The sequence below is a fragment of the Mustela lutreola genome, chromosome 15 (genome assembly GCF_030435805.1).
Source record: "Mustela lutreola isolate mMusLut2 chromosome 15, mMusLut2.pri, whole genome shotgun sequence".
NCBI classification, from domain to species: Eukaryota; Metazoa; Chordata; class Mammalia; order Carnivora; family Mustelidae; genus Mustela; species Mustela lutreola.
This window is the reverse complement of record NC_081304.1, coordinates 62,627,391-62,641,463: the sequence shown is the minus strand read 5'-3', so window position 1 is coordinate 62,641,463 and position 14,073 is coordinate 62,627,391. Positions and strand designations below refer to the sequence as shown.

At 45.8% G+C, this 14,073-nt stretch overlaps 1 protein-coding gene and 1 pseudogene across 2 annotated transcripts in view; one reads left to right on the top strand and one right to left on the bottom strand.

The window, feature by feature from the left end:
• The window catches only part of LOC131816541 (conserved oligomeric Golgi complex subunit 2-like), a 449,889-nt gene that overhangs the window by 210,075 nt on the left and 225,741 nt on the right, over positions 1–14,073 (top strand). The gene's annotated exons all lie outside the window — the stretch shown is intronic.
• On the bottom strand, positions 9,813–9,931 carry LOC131817176 (U6 spliceosomal RNA; annotated as a pseudogene).

The following is a 14,073-nucleotide window of genomic DNA, read 5'->3' as shown; positions in this document are numbered from 1 at the left end:
CAACCCTGCAGAATCGTGCGCGCCCTAGGATGGCACTCTAAGCCCACTACCATCTCCTGGCATAGGCAAAGCTTGGCTTTTTGCTCTGGCGTGCACGCAGACTCGGGGACCAAGCCAGTGCCTTCCCCACAGGAGAGGAGAGGCGTCACGATCCCTGCCCACCGCCCGCGCACTGGGATGGGGAGCTGTGGGGGACGGTCCCCAATCCTTGCCTGGACACCCCGTGCCTTCGCGAACGCTTCCACATCCTGGAGGAAGACGGAATATGACTGCCAGTTCTTTCAGGGAGCTGTTTCTGCGAGTTCAGGGTAGGCGCCTGGTGGCAAGCCCATGTCTCCACCAGAGACAGGTGGCCAAAGCTGCTGTCTCCTTGGGCCCAGAGGCTCAGGACAGGCATGCTTTCTGCCCAGACTCCTTCCTCAGAGTGGAGCCCTTTCCCCTGCCCTAATCTTCCTCTCGTGTCTCCTTAGCAGCCAGGATTCCGTCGCTCTGCAGTGACAGACGTGTCCCTTTCCTTAAGGCTCTTTCCACAGGTGTAACCATGCTTCTCTCTCAGGCAGAGGGGATGCCCAAGCAAAGAGGATTTCGCTCCATGCGGGTTTATTACACTGTGCTGTGGAGACTAGCTCAGGCAAGCAGCAGAAGCATCCCACAGACCCGACTCTGTTTTCCCAAAGAATGATGTGCTTTCCCAGAGGGGATGCCCGGGCAAAGAAGCTTTCACTCTATGAGGGTTTCTCCCGCCATGCTGCGAATACTAGGATAAGGCAAGCAGCAACAGCAGCTCACATAACCAACTCTGCTTTCCCAGTGACTGCTAAGCTTTCGCAGAGATTTTCAGCTTGGTGCGAACCGCACTTCGCTGCTGCTTCCTCAGCAAGGCTTTGGGCGTCCGCTCTGTCGCCTCAGGGAAGAGAAGCCGTGGGAGAGCTGGTGCCTCTTGGGCCTTGCTTTCCCGGGTTCCATGTTCACGCCCTGGATTAACCCAACCAGGCCGAAGTAAGCAGACACAGCCACAAACCTGCAGCCGCGTGCGTGGCCTAGGATGGCAATCTATGCACACTACCATCTCCCAGTGTAGGCAACGCTTGGCCTTTTGCACTGGCCCTCAGGCGGACTCGTGGACAAGGCCAGTGCCTTCCACACAGGAGAGGAGAGGCGACAGGATCCCTGAACACCGCCCGTGCACTAGATTGGGGAGCTTTGGGGGATTGTCGCCACTCCTTCCCCGGCACACACCCTGCCACCGACAACGATGTCACATCTTGGAGGACGATGGCATCTGACTGCCCTTTTCTCCAAGGAGCTGTTTCTGCGAATTCAGGGTATGATGCCTGGTAGCAAGCCCAAGTCTGCCCTACGGACTGTTGTCCAAGGAGATGCTGTGCCCTTGGGACCAGAGGCACAGGACAGGCCTGCCTTCTGTCCAGACTCCTTCCTCAGAGGGGAGCACGCGCCCCAACCCTAGTCGTCCCCTCATATCTCCTTAGCAGCCAGGCTTCCATCTCTCCACACAGGGAGCGGGTGACACTTGTCTTGCCACCAGCCTGCTGTACTTGCCACGGCAGGCTATCCTGCTTCTCGAGCGTTTTCCGACCCCAAGGCCAACGGCTCCTCTTCTCCGGGGGCAGCGTGCTGCGCCTACCCCAGACGTGCTCCATGGTAGGGCGGGGAAAGACATGTCCCTTTCCTTAAGGCCCTTTCAGATGTGCAAACACGTTTCTCTCTCAGGCAGAGGGGATGCTAGGGCAAAGAGAATTTCGCTCCATGCGGGTATCTTCCACCGTGCTGCAGGGACTAGCTCAGGCAAGCAGCAGCAGCATCCCCAAACCCAACTCTGATTTCCCAACGAATGCTGTGCTTTCCCAGAGGAGATGACCGGGCAAAGAGCCTTAAGACTGGGTTCAGGCAACCAGCAGCAGCAGCCCACAGTACCGACTCTGATTTCTCAGCGAATGTTGTGCTTTCAGAGAGGCTTTGGCCTTGGAGCGAACTGCACTTCACCACTGCTTCCTCAGCAAGGCTTCGTTCGCGTCAGGGAAGAAGAGATGCCTGAGAGCTGGTGCCTCTTGGGCCTTGCTTTCCCGGGCTCCAAGTTCGCGCCAGGGGTTCACCTTGCTAGGCCGAACTAAGCAGACAGTCACAACCCTGCAGCAGCATGCGTGGCCTAGCATGGCACTCTATGCCTATTACCATCTCCTGGGGTAGGTAAGGCTTTGTCTATTGTTCCGGCGCTCAAGCAGACATGGGGTCTAGGCCAGTGCCTTCACCACAGGAGAGAGGAGGCGACAGGATCCTTGCACACGGCTCGTAAACTTGGATGGGGAACTGTGGGGGACAGTCTCCACTCCTTCCCCGGCACACACCCTGCCACCCACATCGCTGCCACATCTAGGTGGAAGATGGCATCTGACTGCTCGTTTCTCCATGGGGTTGTTTCTGCGAGTTGCGGGTATGGCACCTGGGGGCAAGCCCAAGTCTGCCCTTGGGACAGGTGGCCAAGGAGATGCTCTCCCCTTGGAAACAGAGGCATAGGACAGGCCTGCGTTCTGCCCAGAATCCTTCCTCAGAGGGGAGCACGCGCCCCTGCCCTAGTCATCCCCTCATGTCTCCTTAGCAGCCAGGCTTCCATCTCTCCGCACAAGGAGCGGGGGACACTTGTCTTGCCACAGGCTTGCTGTTCGGGCCACGGCAGGCTATCTTGCTTCCCGAGCGTTTCCTGAACCCAAGGCTAACGGCTCCTTCTCTTCTCCAGGGGCGGCGTGCTGCGCCTTCCCAACACTTGCTCCTGGGGAGCGCGGTGACAGACGTGTGCAACCACGCCTCTCTCTCAGGCAGAAGGGATGCCAGGGCAAAGGGTATTTCGCTCCATGCGGGTATCATCCACCGTGCTGCGGAGACTAGCTCAGGCAAGCAGCAGCAGCATCTGCAAACCCAACTCAGATTTCCCAACGAATGCTGTGCTTTCCAAGGGCAGATGACAAGGCAAAGAGGCTTTCGCTGTATGCGGGTTTCTCCCACCGCGAGACAGGGCTCAGGCAAGCAGCAGCAGCCCGCAGAACATTTCTCAGCGAATTCTGTGCTTTCGCAGAGGTTTTGGCTTGGAGCGAACAGCACTTCGCTGCTGCTTCCTCAGCAAGGCTTCAGTCGCGTCAGGGAAGAAGAGCTGCGGGAGAGCTGCTGCCTCTTGGGCCTTTTTTCCCGGGCTCCATGTTCGCGTCCTGGGTTCACCCTGCCAGGCCGAACTAAGCAGACACAGCCACAACCCTGCAGTAGCATGAGGAGCCTAGGATGGCACCCTATACACACTACCATCTCCCGGTGTAGGCATCGCTTGGCCTTTTACTCAGGCGCTCAGGCGGACTCGTGGACTAGCCCAGTGCTTTCCCCACAGGAAAGGAGAGGAGACAGGATCCCTGCACACCGCCCGTGCACTGAATAGGGAGCTTTGGGGGACTGTCCCCACCCCTTCCCCTTAAACCCCGTGCCTCCTCCAAGCTTCCACATCCTGGAGGAAGATGGCGTCTGACTCCCCGTTATTTCAGGGAGCTATTTCTGCGAGTTCAGCGTAGGCGCCTTGTGGCTAGCGCATGTCTGCCCCAGGGACAGGTGGCCAAAGAGCTGCTGTCTCCTTGTGCCCAGAGGCTCAGGACAGGCATGCTTTCTGCCCAAACTCCTTCCTAAGAGTGGAGCACGTGCCCTGCCCTACTCATCCCCTCCTCTCTCCGTAGCAGCCAGGCTTCCGTCTCTCTGCACAGGGATCGGGTGACACTTGTATTGCCACCGGCCTCTGTGCCTTCCAGGGCCGGCTCTCCTGCTTCCCAACCGTTTCCAGACCAGAAGGCCAACGGCTCCTGCTCTTCTCCCTGGGCAGCGTGCTGCACCTTCCACAGACATGCTCCTGGGGAGCGCAGTGAAAGACATGTCCCTTTCCTTAAGGCTCTTTCCACAGGCGCAACCGCGCTTCTCTCTCAGGCAGAGGGGTGCTAGGGCAAAGAGGATTTCGCTCCATGCGAGTATCTTCAACCATTCTGCGGAGACTAGCTCAGGCATTCAGCTGCAGCATCCCACACATCCGATTCTGATTTCCCAACGAATGCGGTGCTTTAGCAGAGGAGATGCCCGGGCAAAGAGGCTTTCGCTGTATGCGGGTTTCTTCCACTGCGAGACTGGGCACAGGCAGGCAGCAGAAGAGCCCGCAGAACCAACTCTGATTTCTCAGCAAATGCTGTGCTTTCGCAGACGCTTTGGCTTGAAGCGAACAGCACTTCGACGCTGCTTCTTCAGCAAGGCTTCAGTCGCGTCAGGGAAGAAGTTCTGCGGGAGAGCTGTTACCTCTTGGGGCCTTGCTATCCCGGGCTCCAAGTTCATATCCTGGGTTCATCCTGCCAAGCTGAAATAAGCAGACACAGTCTCGACCCTGCAGCAGCGTGCGTGGTCTAGGATGGCACTCTGCTCACAATGCCATCTCTCAGCGTAGGCACGGCTGGCCCTTTTGCTCTGGCATTCAGGTGGACAGGGGACTAGGCCAGTGCCTTCCCCGTCCTTGAGGAGACGCGAGAGGATCACTGCACACCGCCCGTGCCCTGGGATGGGTAGTAATGGGTAAGTGTCCCTGTTTCCCCGGGACACCGCCTGCCTCCGCCAATGCTGCCACATCCTGGAGGAAGACGGCATCTGATTGCCCGTTCCTCCAGGAGGTGTTTCTGTGAGTTCAGGCCCGGGAGCTTGGTGGCAAGCCCACGTCTGCCCTCTGGACAGGTGGCCAAGGAGATGCTTTCCACTTGGGACCAGAGGCACAGGAAAGACCTTCTTTCTGCCCAGACTCCTTCCTCAGATTGGAGCATGTTCCCCGGCCCAATCATCCCCTCATGTCTCCTTAGCAGCCAGGCTTCGTCTCTCTGCACAGGGAGTGGGTGACACTTGTCTTGCCACCGGCCCGCTGTTCCTGCCAGGGTCGGCTGTCCAGCTTCGCGACCATTTCCCGACCACAAGGCCAATGGCTCCTTCTCTTCTCCTGGGGCAGCTTGCTGCACTTTCCCCAGAGAGGCTCCTGAGGAGTCCAGTGACAGACATGTCCCTTTCCTTAAGGCTCTTTCCACAGGCGCAGCCACGGTTCTCTCTCAGGCAGTGGGGATGCCCAGGCAAAGAGGATTTCGCTCCATGCAGGTTTATTACACCGTGCTGTGGAGTCTTGCTCAGGCAAGCAGCAGCATCATCCCACAGACCCGACTCTGATTTCCCAAAGAATGCTGTGCTTTCCCAGAGGAGATGCCCAGGCAAAGAGCCGTTCGCTGTATGAGGGTTTCTCCCGCCGTGCTGCAAATACTAGGCTAAGGCAAGCAGCAACAGCAGCCCACAGAACCGACTCTGATTTCCCAGCGACTGCTATGCTTCCGCAGAGGTTTTCAGCTTGGCACGAACGGCACTTCGCTGCTGCTTCCTCAGCAAGGATTTGGGTGTTCGCTCTGTCGCATCAGGGAAGAAGAGCTGCAGGAGAGCTGGTCCCTCTTGGGCCTTGCTTTCCCAGGCTCCATGTTGGCGCTCTGGGTTCACCCTGCCAGGCCGAACTAAGCAGACACAGTCACAACCCTGCAGCAACGTGCATGGCGTAGGATGGCACTCAATGCACACTACATTCTCCCGGTGTAGGCAACGCTTGGCCTTTTGCACTGGCCCTCAGGCGGACTCGCTGACAAGGCCAGTGCCTTCCCCACAGGAGAGGAGAGGCGACAGTATCCCTGAACACCGCCCGTTCACTGGAATGGGGAGCTTTGGGGGATTGTCCCCACTCCTTCCCTGCCACCGAAAACGCTGTCACATCTTGGAGAAAGATGGCATCTGACTGCCCGTTTCTCGAGGGAGCTATTTCTGCAAGTTCCGGATATGGCGCCTGGTATCTAGCCCAAGTCGGCCCTACGGACAGGTGGTCAAGGAGATGCTGTCCCCTTGGGACCAGAGGCACAGGAAAGGCCTGTCTTCTGCCCAGACTCCTTCCTCAGAGTGGAGCATGCATCCCTGCCCTAGTCATCCCCTCATGTCTCCTTAGGAACCAGGCTTTGTCTCTCCGCACAGGGAGCAGGTGACACTTGTCTTGCCAATGGCCTGCTGTTCCTGCCACGGCAGGCTATTCTGCTTCCCGACCTTTCCCGACCACAAGGCCAATGGCTCCTTCTCTTCTCCTGGGGTGGCGTGCTGCGCCTTCCCCAGACATGCTCCTGGGGAGCGCAGTGACAGACGTGTGCACCTATGCTTCTCTCTCAGATATCAAATACACAACATAACCCTACACCTAAAGGGGTCAGAGAAAGAACAACAAAGAAAGCCTAAACCCAGCAGGAGAAGAGGAATAATAAAGATCAGAGCATAAATCAATGAAATAGAAACAAATAAACAAACAAAAACCCAACAGCAACAACAAAAAACAATAGAACAAATCAACGAAACTAGGAGCTGGTTCTTTGAAAGAATTAATAAGATTGATAAACCCCTTTCCAGACTTATCAAAAAGAAAAGAGAAAGACCCAAATAAATAAATTCATGAATGAAAGAGGAGAGATCACAACCAACAAACACCAAAGAAATACAAACAATTATAGGAACATACTATGAGCAACTCTACGCCAACAAATTCAACAATCTGGAAGAAATGGATACATTCCTAGAGACAGATAAACTACCACAACTGAACCAGGAAGAAATAGGAAACCTGAACAGACCCATAACCAGTACAGAGATTGAAACAGTCATCAAAAATCTCCAAACAAACAAAAGCCCCGGGCCAGATGCTTCCCAGGGGAATTCTACCAAACATTTACAGAAGAATTAATTCCTATTCTCACGATACTGTTCCAAAAAAATAGAAATGGAAGGAAAACTTCCAAACTCTTTTTTTCTGAGGCCAGCATCATCTTGATCCCAAAACCAGACAAGGATCCCATCAAAAAAGAGAACTACAAACCAATGTCCTTGATGAACACAGATGCGAAAATTCTCACCAAAATACTAGCCAATAGGATTCAACAGTACATTAAAAGGATTATTCACCACGACCAAGTGGGATTTATTCCAGGGCTACAAGGTTGGTTCAACATCTGCAAATCAATCAATGTGATACAACACATTAATAAAAGAAAGAACAGGAACCATATGATACTCTCCATAGATGCTGAAAAAGCATTTGGCAAAGTGCAGTGTCCCTTCCTGAATAAAACTCTTCAAAGTGTAGGGATAGAGGGCACATATTATCAATATTATCAAAGCCATCTATGAAAAACCCATTGCAAATATCATTCTCAATGGAGAAAAACTGAATACCGCTGAGGTCAGGAACACTGCAGGTATGTCCGTTATCACCACTGCTATTCAACATCGTACAAGAAGTCCTAGCCTCAGCGATCAGACAACAAAAAGAAATTAAGGGCATCCAAACTTTTCCAAGTTGGCAAAAGAGAAGTCAAACTATCCCTGTTTGCAGACGATATGACACTGTATGTGGAAAGCTTAAAGGACTCCACTCCAAATCTGCTATAACTTGTATAGGAATTCTGTAAAGTGTCAGGATATAAATCAATGAACAGAAATTGGTTGCATTTTTTTTATACCAACAAGACTGAAGAAATAGAAATTAAGGAGTGAAACCCATTTACAATTGCACCCAAAACCCTAAGATACCTAGGAATAAACCTAACCAAAGAGACAAAGAATCTATACTCAGAAAACTCTAAAGTACTCATGAAAGAAATTGAAGAAGACACAAAGAAATGGAAAAATGTACCATGCTCCTGTATTGGAAGAACAAATATTGTGAAAATGTCTATGCTACCTAAAGCAATCTACACATTTAATGCAATCCCTATCAAAAATCCCATCCGTTTTTTTCAAAGAAATGGGACAAATCATCCTAAAATATATATGGAACCAGAAAATATCTCGAATAGCCCGAGGAATATTGAAAAAGAAAGCCAAAGTTGTTGGCATCACAATTCCAGACTTCAAGCTCTATTACAAAGTTGTCATCATCAAGATAGTAGGGAACTGTCCCCAAAACAGACATAGATCAATGGAACAGAATAGAGAGCCCAGAAATACACCCTCAACTCTATGGTCAACTAGTCTTCAACAAAGCAGGAAGGAATGTCCTATGGAAAAGAGACAGCCTCTTCAACAAATGGTGTTGGGAAAATTGAACAGCCACATGCAGAAACATGAAGTTGGACCATTTCCTTACACCATACATGAAAATAGACTGGAAATGGATGAAGAAGCATAATGTGAGAAAGGAATCCATCAAAATCCTTGAGGAGAGAACAGGTAGCAACCTCTTTGACCTCAGCAGCAGCAACTTCTGCCTAGGAACATCACCAAAGGCAAGGGAAGCAAGGGCAAGAATGAACTATTGGGATTTCATCAGATCAAAAAGCTTTTGCACAGCAAAGGAAACAGTTAACAAAGCCAAAAGATGACTGTCAGAAGTTATCTGGGAGAAGATATTTGCAAATGACATACCAGATAAAGGGCCAGTATCTATCCAAAATCTATAAAGAGCTTATCAAACTCAACACCCTAAGAACAAATAATCCAATGAAGAAATGGGCAGAGGACATGAACAGACATTTCTGCAAAGAATTCATCCAAATGGCCAACAGACACATGAAAAAATGCTCCACATCACTCGGCATCAGGGAAATACAAATCAAAACCAGAATGAGATACCACCTCACACCTTTCAGAATGGCTAAAATGAACAAGTCAGTCAATGACAGATGCTGGCGAGGATGTGGAGAAAGGGCAACCCTCCTACACTGTACGTGGGAATGCAAGCTGGTGAAACCACTCTGGAAAACAGCGTGGAGGTGCCTCAAAAAGCTGAAAATAGAACTAGCCTATGACCCAGTGATTGTAGTACTGGGTATATACCCTAAAGATACAAACGTGGCATTCTGAAGGGGCACATGCACCCAAATGTTTATAGCAGCAATGTCCACAATAGTTAAACTATGGAAAGAACCTAAATGTCCTTCAACAGATGAATCAATAAATAAGATGTGGTATATATGTTCAATGGGATACTATGCAGCCATCAAAAGAAATGAAATCCTGCTATTTGTGATGACGTGGATGGAACTAGAGGGTATTATGCTTGGCGAAATAAATCAATCTCAGAAAGACAACTATCATATGATCTCCCTGATATGATGAAGTGGAGATGCAACATAGGCGGTTTCGGGCGTACGAAAAGAAAAATAAAAGAAGATGGGATTGGGAGGGAGACAAAGCATAAAAGACTGAATCTCACAAAACAGACTGAGGGTTGCTGGGGGGAAGTGTGTTGGGAGAGGATGGTGGGGGTATGGACATTGGGGAGGGCAGGTGCTATGGTGAGTGCTGTGAAATGTGTAAACCTGGTGATTCACAGACCTGTACCCCTAGGGATAAAAACATTATATATTTATAAAAAATTTTTAAAAATAATTTAAAAAATCCATTAAAGAAAAAACACATATTGCAAGCCCAGAGGTAATCTCATATTCAATCAAAAAAGTTTGAAAGTTTTCCCCTTAAAGATCAGAAAAAAGACAAATGTGTCCACTTTCACTACTCTCATTTGACATAGTACTGGATGTCCTAGCCAGAGAAACAAGGAACACAAAGAAATAAAAGACTTAAAAAAAAAGAAAAGGAAGAAGTAAAATTTTCTTTTTTTTGGATAACATGAACTTACATGTAAAAGAATCCTAAAAAATTCACAAAAAATTTTGAAAAAACAAATTTAGTAAAGCTGCCAAATACAAGATCAATATATAAAAGAGAAGAATTTTGTTTTGTTTCATTTTTTTAATAGTTTTTCATGTCATCCTTGCTCAGTGATCACGCTAATCTTCTCTGCATCATTCCAATTTGAGTATATGTGCTGCCATAAAGTAAGCACAAGACAGGAGCATTTTAACACTCTAATGATGAACTATCTGAAAAAATAAAGAAAACAATCTAATTCACACTAGCATCAAAACTAATAAAATACTTATGATAAGATTTAACTAAGACGATGAAAGATCTGTACCCCATAATCTATGACATTGATATGAAATTCAAGGAGACACAAATGGAAAGATAGCTCATATTTATGAATGGTAAGAATTAACATTGTTAAAATGTCCATACTACCGAAAACCATCTGTAAATTCAATTCCAATCAAAAATCCAATGTTAGGGGCACCTGGGTGGCTCAGTGGGTTAAGCTGCTGCCTTCAGCTCAGGACATGACCCCAGGGTCCTGGGATCGAGCCCCGCATCAGCCTCTCTGCTCAGCAGGAAGCTGCTACCTCTTATCTCTCTGCCTGCCTCTCTGCCTGCTTGCCATCTCTCTCTCTCAAATAAATAAATAAATAATCTTTTTAAAAATCCAATATTGTGTTTTTACATAAATAAGTAAAAAATCCTAAAATTTATATGAGACAAACAAATAATCAAAGCAGTTCTGAGAAAGAATGAAGAAGAGAAATTACACTTCTTGATTTGAAACTATACTACAAAGCCCCCGTGCTCAAAACAATAAAGTATACTGGCATAAAAACAGACCAATAAACAAGTAGAACAGAATTGAGAGTCCAGAAATAAATCTTTTCATACAGTCACCTAATATTTGACAGGGGCCAACATATGTAATGGGTAAAGATAGTCTGTTTCAGTAAATGATATTTAAAACTGAATAGTCACATAAATCAGCATGAAACTGGAACCTTATATCACTCATAAATCTTAACTTGAAATAGATTAAAGACTTAAATGTGATGCATGAAACTAAATTTCCTAAAGGAAAACATAGGAAAAATTTTCCTTGACATTGGTCTTGCCAATAGTTTTTTGGATACCAGACCAAAAACACAAGCAAAAAAAGCAAAAATAAATAAATGTTATTACATCAAACTAAAGTTTCTGCATTGCCAAAAAAAAGGGAATGAAAACACAATCCACAGAATGGAAGAAAATTCTTAAAAATCTTATATCTGAAAAGAGGTTAATAACCAACAGATACAAAAAGAAAAAAATATATAATTAAAAAAATAGCAAAAGGATCTCAATAGACTTTTTATTCAAAAAAGTTATATAAATGACCAACAGGAGCATTAAAAAGTGCTCAACATAAAAAACTCAGGGCAAAGTCATTATGTTGTTGTTTTTGTTTACCTCTGAAAAACACAGCAAGATATTACTACCTATTAGAATATATACTACCAAAAAATTAAAACTAACAAATTTTGGTAAATATTGGGGAAAATGGGTACCTTATGCACTGTGATAGGGATATAAATTTGTATGGAAAACAGTATGGAGACTATTCATATTATTAAAAGTAAAATTACCATATGATTCAGTAATCCCACTTCTAGGTATATATCTAAAGGAAACGAAGTCACTATTCGAAGACATATCTGCACTCTTATGTTCATTATAAAATTATTAACTCTAAGCAAGAGATGGAAATAACTTCACTATCCATTAATGGATGAATGAATAAAATAAGTATGGTAAATATATACTATGGAATACTACATAACCATGAAAAATTAAGAAATACTGCCATTTACAATACCATGGATGGATCGTGAAGGTATTATACTAAGTGAAATATTTCAAAGATTTTATATATTTTTTAATTTATGTATTACGATAACCCTTACATACAGAATCTGAAGAAAAAGCAAACTAATGGAAACATAGAGTTGAGTTGACAAGGGGTGAACCTGGGGTGGAATAAGGTGTTCAAAGTGTACAAACTTGCAACTATAATAGGAAAAAGTTCTGGGGATCTAATGTACAGCATGATGATCATAGTTAATAATATATACATACTTTTTTTATTGTGCTTCCCTTTATTAAATTTTGCATATATCACATTCTTACAAGTTGAAAGTTTATAGCAATCTTGTATAAAATAGGTGTGCTACCACCATTTTTCTAACAACATTTGTTCATTTTGTGTCTCTCTGTCACATGTTGGTAATTCTTGCAATATTTCAAGTTTTTTCATTATTATTGTATTTGTTATGGTGATCTGTGATCAGTAATTATGACCCACTGAAAACTCAGAACTAGTTTACTTAAAGTATATGAATTGTTTTTCTTTAAAGACATAATGATTTGAACAGTACAGTATAGCGTTTATTTTTTATATGCACTGGGAAACATGATTTTTTATTTGCACTGGGAAACCAAAAAAAAAAAAAAATGATTTGACTTAGTTTATTGATATAATCACTTTATTGAGGCAGTCTGGAACAAAACCCACAAGACCTCTGAAGTTTATCTCTACTGTACTATATACATTAAAGTTGCTAAGAGAGTAGATCTTAAAATTCCTTACAATACATGCATAAAAAACAGAGGCAACTATATGAGATAGTAGATGTATTAACATTTTTATGTAGAATATATTGCAATATAGATGTATACCAATTTATCAAATGGTACAAAATTTACACAATGTTAAAAGTTTGCAGTGTTATAAGAAATCATTTCTTAAATTTACAAATTATAATATGTCAATTATTTTTCAATAAAGCTGGAAATAACTTTTTGTAGAATTAATCTATTTTTCAAAAAAGGAAGTAAGGAAATAGAAACTGCAACTAACTCTGAAATAATAGAATACAAAATCCATTTTAGTTATATACAATGTGACAAACACTATTAGTTAGTTTACAATGAAGGAATACTTATGAAGCATGAAGGATGGTCTATAAATAAGGCTGAAAGAGCTCAGTTTTAAGGTTTAAATTTAAAATCTTCTTTTGAAATACTAAACTGACCACCCAGTTTTCCAAACATTAATGTCTTAACTGATTGAATTTATTTCATACAACTCTATAATCTAGTTTCATAAGAAAGCAGCATGCAAATTTTGAATAAGACAGACTTGCTTAAGTTTCTTTATGTTCAACAGTAAAGGATACTTCCCTAAAAATAAATAGAAGAAGGGGGAGGAGTCAAGATGGCGGAGAAGTAGCAGGCTGAGACTCATTCAGCTAGCCGGAGATCAGCTAGATAGCTTATCTAAAGATTGCAAACACCTGAAAATCCATCGGCAGATCAAAGAGAAGAAGAACAGCAATTCTGGAAACAGAAAAACAACCACTTTCTGAAAGGTAGGACTGGCGGAGAAGTGAATCCAAAGCGACGGGAAGATAGACCCCGGGGGGAGGGGCCGGCTCCCGGCAAGCGGCGGAGCAACTGCTGAGGGACATCACTCCCGAGGCTACCCGGGGCAAAGCCCACGCGGGGTCAGCGTGGCCTCAGGTCCCGCAGGGTCACAGAAGGATCGGGGTTTGTCTGAGTGTTGCAGAGCTTGTGGGTATTGGAACGGGAAAGCCGGCTACAGAGACAGAGCCGACAGTAAGCTCGCAGCTCGGGGTGACCTTGAACCGGTCGCAGGCTCAGTGAGCTCGGAGCGCGGCCGGAGGTCAGGCAGACGGGAGTAACTGGCGCTGTTCTCTGAGCTCGCACTGAGGAGTGTGGCCCTGGGCTCTTGGCTCCTCTGGGCCAGAGACCAGGAGGCTGCCATTTGTATTCTCGTCCTCCGGAACTCTACGGAAAGCGCTCAGGGAACAAAAGCTCCTGAAAGCAAACCCCAGCGGATTACTCACCCCGGCCCCGGGTAAGGGCGGTGCAATTCCTCCTGGGGCAAAGACACTTGAGAATCACTACAACAGGCCCCTCCCCCAGAAGATCAACAAGAAATCCAGCCGAGACCAAGTTCACCTACCAAGGAGTGCGGTTTCAATACCAAGGAGAGCAGCAGAATTCTAGAGGAGGAGAAAGCAAAGCACGGAACTCATGGCTTTTTCCCTGTGATTTTTTTTAGTTTTGCGGTTAATTTAATTTTTTTCTTTTTCATTTTTTGTTTTTTTTTCTCACCTTCGGATAAAATTTTTTTTTTAACTGTTACCTTTTTCTCTTTTAATGATTTTTTACTAGTTTATCTAATATATATATTTTTTCTTTTTTATATTTTTCTTAGGTGGTTTCTTTTTTTAAAAATTCTTTTCTTTTTTTTTCTTTTTTCTTTTTTTT